The sequence below is a fragment of the Phyllostomus discolor genome, chromosome 11 (assembly GCF_004126475.2).
Source record: "Phyllostomus discolor isolate MPI-MPIP mPhyDis1 chromosome 11, mPhyDis1.pri.v3, whole genome shotgun sequence".
NCBI classification, from domain to species: domain Eukaryota; kingdom Metazoa; phylum Chordata; class Mammalia; order Chiroptera; family Phyllostomidae; genus Phyllostomus; species Phyllostomus discolor.
This window is the reverse complement of record NC_040913.2, coordinates 83,227,138-83,236,887: the sequence shown is the minus strand read 5'-3', so window position 1 is coordinate 83,236,887 and position 9,750 is coordinate 83,227,138. Positions and strand designations below refer to the sequence as shown.

Below are 9,750 nucleotides of genomic sequence, written 5' to 3'. Positions count from 1 at the left end.
TGGCTTACTTAACATTTAAATATCTGTAGGCATTTTCACTGATGCAAAGTTTCCCTGATATAGGTTATGCTGCACTGAAAATTGCTATACAAGTTAGTTTTCTTCCATCAGCGGGGGAACAGGTAAGGAGTAGAAGAGCATGTTGCATCTATAACCCTCCAGGAAGATGGTACCGTTTTCTGTTCCCACCATTAATGTAGAAAGTATACATATTCCCTCTCCCCAAAGGCTTAAGATTGGGTTTTACAATTACATTTTTTCCCATCTAATATGTCTCTAAAGGAGATTTTAAGTCAGTTGGGTTTGCCTTTTTCTTTTTCCTTTTTAATATGACTGTAAATTTTTTTTTAAATGTGATTTATTCTATGTTCTTGACTGGACACTTTTATCAAGTGGTTGTTGACTTACATAATCATTTATTTCCTCCTATACTTTTGGGGGAAATTTATTAGCAGGTTATGTTTGTAATATACCCATTTACATTAAAATTTTTTATGTATAATTTTTATTTTACATTTTGTTGTATGAAAATGAAAGGTTTTAAAAGTATATGCAATTAATCTACCTTACTCCTGGTAACAACCTTAATTTTCCTAGTGATTAGAACTGCATGTTCTCTCCCCATGTGGGATAAATAAGCTACTTTTCTGTTTTTAAAAAATGCTTTTACTCTTTGATACAGCTAGAACTTATTGTAATGTTTGGGTCTCATGCTTATCTAAGTTCATTCTTTCCAATTAGTTTGCCAATTTTGGGGGAGATACTGTATTCACTGGTTATCCCTTCACCTGTGTCTGTTTTGCATCTATTATAGATCAGGTTCGTGTTTCAAACTGTGAAAACTTGACACCATGTGATCTTGATTCTGTGTTCACTTTTGCACATCTTCTAGTCTGAATCCACCTTCACTACCCGTGAAAATGATTTGATATTGTCATCCATTTATTTTTTACTACTAATTCTTATGGGAATTTTAGTTGTACTGCAATAAATCTATATATTAGAATAAAAAATATTGATGTCTTTGTTTAGTCTCTCTTAAAAAAAAACACCTGGCATAGTTCTTTAGTTGTGCGTTTAAAGTTTTCCTTTAGGATTTGATTATTTTAAAAAGCTATATATTTTTAAAATTTTTTTAAAAGATTTTATTTATTTTTAGAGAGGGAAGGGAGGGAGAAAGAGAGAGAGAGAAACATCAATGTGCGGTTGCTGGGGGCTGTGGCCTGCAACCCAGGCATGTGCCCTGACTGAGAATAAAAAAAAAAAGCTATATTTCAAATTAAAATTTATGCATCATATTTCATGCATTTGCTGATATGGTGGATTGTTTTTGTTTCTATATAATTATTTTGTTTGATTGTGTTGAAATTGTAGTAAGCAGCCATGTAATATGCAAATTGAGATTTACATTCTCTGTTTAGGGATAGTGGTGACAGGAATACCTGACTATATTTCTGTTCTTTCCCTAAATTGATTCAAGTGTGACCTGATCCCAGCGTTATTTTTGTCCAGAGATCTCTAACGACAGACTGTCCAGTTCCTCCTGATCTTTTCCATTTAAAAATGCCTTTGTTTGCAGGTTGTGTATTATTTTGGAGCCATGCATCTGGGGTTGCAGCACAAAAGTACACCTGACACAGAACTGTGAAGATCGGTGAAAGCACCGCTGGTGCTGGGAAGTCAGACTGGTCTGAGTTCCGCCCTAGCCCTGATATTCAGGAGCTGTGCGACACTGGCCATGTTTATGGCCAGACTGGGTTTCAACTTTATCAATTATAAAATGGCTATAAAGACACCTACTTAACAGGGTTGTCATGAGTAATTAAACAATTAACATATGTCAAGTGTAAAATGCCTAGCATGGTGCATGGTATACAATCAGGGTTTGGTATTATTTGGATCATCATCATGATTAATGTTAATGACTCAGAATTTTAACCAGGAAATTCTTGAATCATGCTACCTATGAAGTTACTATATACTGCTATTTAAATTAATAACTTCTTAGGGGGCTATTTCTTTGTCTTCTAACTTGTCTACTTGGGCAGTATATTATTAAATATACTTCTTTTGCAATACATTTTAGGAAATTTATTTTTTCTATGCTTTTTATTTTTACCTATGTCATCTTTTGCATTCTAATGATTTTCATCACCTTATTTCGAGGGTCCAACCAAACAGCAAAATTTTGACAAAACCAAGAAGACTTCACAAAGCTCTGTAATGCTGATGTAGTTTTCTCTCCTCTGTTGCACTTTAATTAATTCCTATTCCTTCACAGGGATTAAATTTCTCACAATTCCAAGTGAAATGAGCACAGGGTTTAGGAAGACCTGGGTTTACATCCTACTTCCGAAGTTCTCGGTGAGGATTAGATTAAATCAAATGAAATAACATGAGTGGAAATACCACCAAAATATCTAGCACACTGGGGACCTCAAAAAAAAAAGCTGGTGCTTTCTGTTCTGTTTCTTTTCTTTCTCTCTGGTTCCTCTTTAGCACCTAAGGGCCTTCTGGCAACCCGTCTGAATGTTTCATTCTCCAGGTTGTCAAGGAGTGCCCAGCACACAGTGCTCATGGCTACCGGGATCTCCCAATTGATCATCACTTGTGTCTGAAAGATGGGAGCCCATCAATTGTTGAACTTTTCAATCTGCCCATAAAAACAGACAGAGGGCCAAGGATAGCAAACTCAAAACCCATGGTGGACAGCTGCAACAAAACAGGTTACAGGTATCTGCATGAATCCAAGATATAAGTAGTTGAGAAGAGCGACAAGAGCTGGGTGGTATCAGCAGCTGTATACCTGGCTTTCCTGAGAAAGCAGAGGGAAGCAGTGAAGCACATATGGAGCTGAGAACCGAAATAACCAAAAAGGGCTCACAGGAAAGCTTGAGGCTCGACTGAGAACAGCCGCTGAAACTGGAAGTTCGAACATTCTAATGGTAGGGCAGTGTCAAGTTTCTGGAAGGGCACCCTCAAGGAATGTTTAAAGCTAATCAATCAGGTTTACACTCCAGGACAAGCACTGCACAGAGGAGAACCTTCTGGGGAAATAATGCTAATTGAGTAGAACAGGAACCATAGAGACAGGGGAAAGTGAAGGTCCACATAAAAGCAAGGAAAGAGAACAGAGTCAAAAAAAAAATCTCATAAGGTAAGCTGTACATAAATAGTCCACAGAAAGCGCAACAGAGCTGTGAAATTAGAAAAGCTTTCTCAAACCCTGCCTGCCTTCTTCCAAAAGTTCAAGAAAACCATTTCACATTAAAAATGAGCAAAAAATCAAGTTTAAATCCCATTCACAATTACTATAAGGAAAAAGACAATAAGAAACCGAATAACCACATTACAGTGACAAAAATGTCAGAGACATGCCCACAAAACAGATGAAAATCATTACCTACTATTTATAGGAGCGAACTGACATTAAAGAAATCATATAAGATATGAGAGAACAACAGACATGAGATTTAGAAAACCTCAGAAATGAGGTGAGAGAATTCAGGAGAAAGAAGTAGAAACAAAATCAATTCAGTAATGAAGACCAAACTAAAACTAGTATGAGAATAATTAAACATAAGATATATGCCTTAAGAAAAATGGAAGATGAAAGAGATTTAAAAAAAAGAATGAAAGTAAAGCTATTAAAGGATTCGAGAGAGAGGGATAAATTTAGAAATAGGCAAAGAAGATACAAGAAATGTCTAATGGAAGTCCCTCAAGAATAAAAGTGAAGCAAGGCATAGAATAATTACAAAGGACAAAAACAAAACAAAACATAATCAAGGACACTTCTTTGAAATTAAAAATATGTATTTAAAACTGCATATCAAAAAGTTATACTACCTACTGTGAAAACTGACCCAGAACTAGCAACATCAATGCACATTATAATGAAATTACTAGATTTTAAAGAGAAAAATAATTTTAGGCATCTGGACAATAAAGTCCACTTATATAAGAAAAAGAAATCAGATTTTTCACCAAACTTTTGACAGCAATGATTTAGACAGAACAGAATGGAGGAGCATTGGACACATTCAAAGACATAAAATGAGAGTTGAAGGGTTTCTGGGACAGAGCCTGCATATAAAATGTTATCACCGTGCTGAAACCTGGAATATTGTTCTCATGAGTGCTTCTTGAGGAATCTGCTTGAGAACAAGCTTCAGACAACCCTAATGATGAGAAATGCTGACCTGTGGACTGGGGGTAAGCATTAAACACACACACACACACACACACACACACACATGTGTCTGATAGCACAGTACGGCTAATGAGGATGTGTGAGTACAATCTGTAATAGCAATACACTTGCCAATATAGATAAAACACAACTATGAAAAAGATTAAAAAAAATAATGAGGATTGCAAATACAGAAATTTTTAGTTTTCAGTAATCTTACTGGAATTGGTATTAAGGGTATGGTATTCTGAGGTCATTATGTGCATTAACTGTGTGATTAAATGAATAAATAATCATGCAATATTCTAATTTTATTACCTTTTTGTTCTTGTGAAGCAACATTCTCAGTGAAGAAAGCTTACTAGATATAGATAGAGACAATAGTTAATAAATACAGATATAGAATATTGCCTACCTCTGCCTAGAAGCAGTAACAGTATAAACAAATTTCCTCAGCACTCAGATCGTGGTGTAGGAATACTTACCACTAAAAGAAACCAGCCTTTTAGAGATATGGCTAACTCCAAGTCTGGCCCAGGAAACGTACCAGCTAACCCTGGAAAACATTGCCATATCAGACAGCCGTGTCAGACAGCAAGGAGGCTCTCAGAGGTCCCTAAGATCTTGTGGCAAGGCCTTGGGAGCCAACCTAAAAAGGCCAGGCCAAAGATGAGAAAACTTGATAACTGTAATGAATGGAAATACATGAATTCGTAATTAAAACAGAAACAGAGATCTATTTGATTACCTCTGCAGGATTCCAGGAAAACAACTCAGTGTTTCATTAAAATAGGTAAATACAGGGAAAGAATGGAGTATTTTCCCTTCCTTCCCTGTACCAGCTAAAGGAAAGGTCAGGTTTGGGAGGGGTGCTTGGCAGAATTCTTTTTCCTGACCGAGGTAGTTAGTGGTTTAAAGAATGTGTACTTTTAATATTTATGGAATTATGAATTTATGTCATTCAGCTTTCTGTGTCTGAATTACCCTTTATAGTTGAAAATGTGGTCTTTGGCCCTGGTTCCTGACACAAAGCTCTTAAAACTCTTGGACTTTCTGGAGTGATGTGAGTATCTTTTGCTGTTCATGAGAAGACCCTTTGGAGCCCACGTGAGTTTACGTGAAAAAGTGACAGAAGGGGGCCCCTACATTGCCTCAGACTGGGGCTGGTCACCAGAAGGACCAAGTGACCAGAGGTTTGAAACTCAGCCTCTGGAGCAGGAACCTGAGAAAGAAGTCACGGGAAACTCCGACTTCTAGCCAGGGGTCAGAAGCACAGGGGACCACCTGGACTTGCAGTTGGCATCTGAGTGGGGCAGTCTTGTGAGACCAAGCCCTTAGCCCTGGGGGGATCTGAAATGATTTCGGAACTGAGTTAAATTTATAGGACAGCCATTCAGCATTTGCTGTCGTGTTGGAAAGAAACACATCGGGGGAAGTTAAAAAATTCACGTGTTGAACAATTATCCAACTGAGTTAATTTAAAGATCGAGTTGATGTTCTTGAATGACTCATGAGTTTGGCAGCATCGCATCTAGTAAACACAAAGCTGCTCTGAGGAGCTGAACCAGGTGGGAGGCTTCTATAGGCAGGAACAGGGGCAAGGCAAGAACACTAAAGGAGTGGATTCTTTCAGCAAGGTCTCCCTCCCCATGCGGGAAGGCAGAGGGTCTTACCAGGCAGATGACCTCCCTAGGGCTGACCAGGAAATTCCGGACTGATTGGCTTAAAATTTCACTTCTGGGAGAGGCTGAAACTAGCATTGGGTTAGGCTGTGAGTTATGGTGACTCCACTGTGGGCCTGAAGTGTCTTTTTAACATCCCCATGTCTTTCTGGGGGCGGGTTTGTTTGCACTGATATTCGGAGGGCTGCTTCTGGGTGCCCGCATTTTAATGAAACCTGTTGTGGGATGCCACACTGCTAAAATAGGTAACTCTAAGTATTTACACTAAAAGTGATGTTTACTTCTGCCTTTTAACTTTTCAGCAATGGGAAATTCTTCTACAGTAAAGACCACTAACAAAAATGCTTCTTGGCACAGAAGGTATCTGGTGGGCTGTGGGAAAGAAATATGGAAACTGCTCTCTGGACATCTGTCTACCTATTTTTTTAATCTCACCCCTTTCTATTTTTATGTCTAGTTTATTTTGCACATAATATATCAGTGCCTTAGCGCCCCATTTAATTTATAAATAAAGAAATGCTGGGCATACACACTCAGTGTGTTTAACAGATAGGGAAGTGTGAATGAAATGATTTAGGGACTGCTGGTCTACTCACTTGTATAAGTCAGATGAACTGAAAGGCTGCACTGAGGAGGGAAGGGAGGTGTCCACAGACTGAAGGGAATCATGTTTTGGGGAAGGCAAGTTTTCCTGTAATGTCAGGTTTACAGGCCAACGGGAAAGGAAGTGAGTGATATCAGTAATTCCATACATCAGCTCATACACACAGCGTAAATACATAAATAATAATAATATCTCATACTTCATCTCATGACAATCCCGTGAGATCTAAAGAACTAATTTTATAAAAGAGAAACAGAGATCCACATAGGTTGAATCAATGAAAAACACATCTAAGTGTTAGAACTAAATCACCTAACTTCAATTTGTGTCTCACGTTTTGGAGTGATAATGGTTTGTAGTGCGTTTATTCTCCTATTTAAGGTATGTTATGCAAAGACGTGCAGGCAATATAATTTTTTTTCTTGGGTTAAACAACAAATAACAGTTAGCTGTGGGTTTCTAGAGTAGAGAATTGGAATATAAATTAGCGGGGACTAACTATAATTTTGTGGGTATTGGAAAGGAGATCGGAAGGATGCTTACCCAAACAGATAAATATTTGGTGGTGTTAAATTATGGCCCTGGATTACCAGCCTGACCTCTCAGTGTTCTAGATACCCACAGGTAGGATTGTCTTACTTCCTGGTAACTAACTGGGCACTGACTTGCAATGTTGGCACACTGCAACGTGATTTAGGCAAACGGAGTGTCAGTCCTCCTCACCGTATGGCAAAAGTAATGGTGATGATATTTTCAGTGGCTCTTTGCCAGGCTATGTTTAGAAAAAGCGATTCTGTTTGGGAGAATGCTTATGCAACATGAGGGCTAGTTGCTACTGCTTGGTTAGTTCTCAGCTCTTCCTACAGTATTATGGTTCACAAACATTTGTTACGGGTTAGAGCACCAGGTCCACTTGACTGTGTAGCTCTTGCAAAGGGGAGGATCTCAGAGTCAGACATGAATCAGAAACTATGAATCAAGACCAAAAGTTGCAAAAGGAATGAACCAAAAGTCAGTCAGTAGACAAGGCCCAGACACTGGGTACCAGTGACAATGCAGCAACCCTCACCCCATCAGACTCCATGGGTGTACACTCAGAATTGTTTTCGGGTGATTGCTGATCATTTAGCAGGGACCGAGGAAATGGGGGCAAGTTGGAAGGTTGTCCCCTGCTCTCTGAGGGTTTATAGGTGGCCAAGGGAACAAGGCCAAGGGCAAAAACTAAAAGCAAATTCAAAAAGTTTAAGTAGATGGTGACAGTCTCAAAGGTAGAAGACTTCAAAGCCACAGACTTGTTGTTGTATTGGTCATGAAGCAATACCTGCTTTGAAGTTGCAAATACATTCCTCTACCTGATTGGAGCAAAGATTAGCCAATTCCAAGTGTGACACAGTTATGATTCATTGTCAAGAGTGGATTACACAGACCAGTGGTTTCTTTAGTCATGACGTTTTAAGCACTCAGAGTAAACATTTTCAAAGTGGTTACATAACAAATTGGTGGTGCTATATTTTTCTTAATTTCTTCCTAATATGAAGAGGTCAAAAGCAGAATTACAGAACAACTTGTTTGTGTGTGAGCTAAAATAATTTTGGCATCATGCTATAAGAATGGTTCCTTCCACAGAGTCTATAAATGGAATAGGACTGTTGAAGATACCTTCCATGGTTTGGAAGGACGAGTTTCTTGGGTGCTTGCTCTCAGATCATTTTAATAAGAAGTTATATTTCTTTATTATCGCTATTGCTCTGACCTTGCAACCAGAAACCTGTTTCTTGAGATACTTTATTTACAAAGCTGAAGACAGCTGCACAAGGACATCCCTACTCTGAGAGTCACCCTTCTGGAACATCGAGAGGAGAGTCTGCTTGAGTCTCCAAGTCCACTGGAGGGAAGAATGGATGATTAGGAACCTGAGAGTTCTTTGTAAATAATTCAGGACCATCGGCCTCTCTTATGCTGTTTATTGCTGTGCACTCACTGCTTCAGCTAGTCAGTTTGTATATTTGACCATGCTTGTCTCACCATCTTGAGATACAAGAATTAAAAGTCATGTGGAGCCCTGGCCAGCATGGCTCAGTTGGTTGGGCATTGCTCTGCAAACCAAAAGGTCTCAGGTTCGATTCCTACTCAGGGCACATGCCTGGGCTGTGGGCTCTGCACTATGCCCGCACGGGGCACTTGCAGATGGCAGAAGGCAACCATGGATGTTTCTCTCTCACATTGATGTTCCTTTCCCTTCTCCTCTCTCTAAAATGAAATAAAAAAATTTTAAAGTTATTTGAAAAATAAAAGTCATGTGGATATTTGTAGTACACATTTCCTCTCAATAGGAATAGGAAAAAAGTCATCAAAGTATCACACAATTCCGGCACTCTGGGTCTTTGTCACTTCTAACAATTCTTCAGCACCTCTCAAGTGGGCAGGTGACTAGAAAATTTCTGGAGTGCTGTAGAAAGCAGTTGTGTCTATTTCTGAGTTAGGCGATTTGTGAACATGTTAGAATTTTACCATGAGCAAACTGGACTTTCAAAAGCATAGGAAACACTGTCCATACACACCTCTATTTAGGGTCAACCCTTGTTCCCAATACATTGCTATAAGGCTCACTTGGGTGAATACCTTCATCAAGTTGAGTTTTATTATAATATGTTTGATTTCTATTTTGAGCCACTAGGAAAAAGAACCATACAAAGTTTCTTACATATTATAATATATTGTTTTCCATTCCATAGTCTAGAACTGAAATATGAGTGAAAAAAATTTCCTGAATTCAGTGCTACACAAAGCACTGCTTCTCTTACAGAACTAGCAGCCCCTTTGAAGCGACAGCTTCGTAACTGGCTGTGGCCTTTGACCACCAGAGAGATCAGTGGTTTAATTTGTTACTCAATGGTATGTTTACTTCTACCTGTTTGTTTTTCCTCAGATCCTAAGACTTTCAAATATTTATTTTTTAAATACACTGTGCCTGTCTTTTAGAGTTATTCAAATCCCTCCTTCCCTGAAGGGGTGGTATAAGTAAATATAAATAAGTAACACATTTTTTAAAAAAGGGATGAAGTTTGGGAATAAAACAAAATGACTCCATGGAATTCCAATGGAATTACTTCCTCTAGATGCAAATCAATGTATCAGAGTTTCCTCCTTTGGGAATTAAACTAGAATTTTCTTCTTCATTTTTGATTGAATGTGACTTTGGGAAAATTAGCTGGAAGCTCTACCCCAGGGAGATGTCAATGTTAACAAAATTACAAGGAATTTGCTAACTC

At 38.5% G+C, this 9,750-nt stretch overlaps 1 long non-coding RNA gene across 1 annotated transcript; it reads right to left on the bottom strand.

Annotated features, from left to right (window-relative positions):
• Positions 1 to 1,261: 1,261 nt before the first annotated feature.
• On the bottom strand, positions 1,262 to 8,725 carry LOC118497448. Its single transcript, XR_004899975.1, has 2 exons — positions 4,678 to 8,725; positions 1,262 to 2,653 (listed from the first exon to the last, which is right to left on the bottom strand). It is a non-coding gene; the product is annotated as an uncharacterized LOC118497448 (long non-coding RNA).
• Positions 8,726 to 9,750: the final 1,025 nt, after the last annotated feature.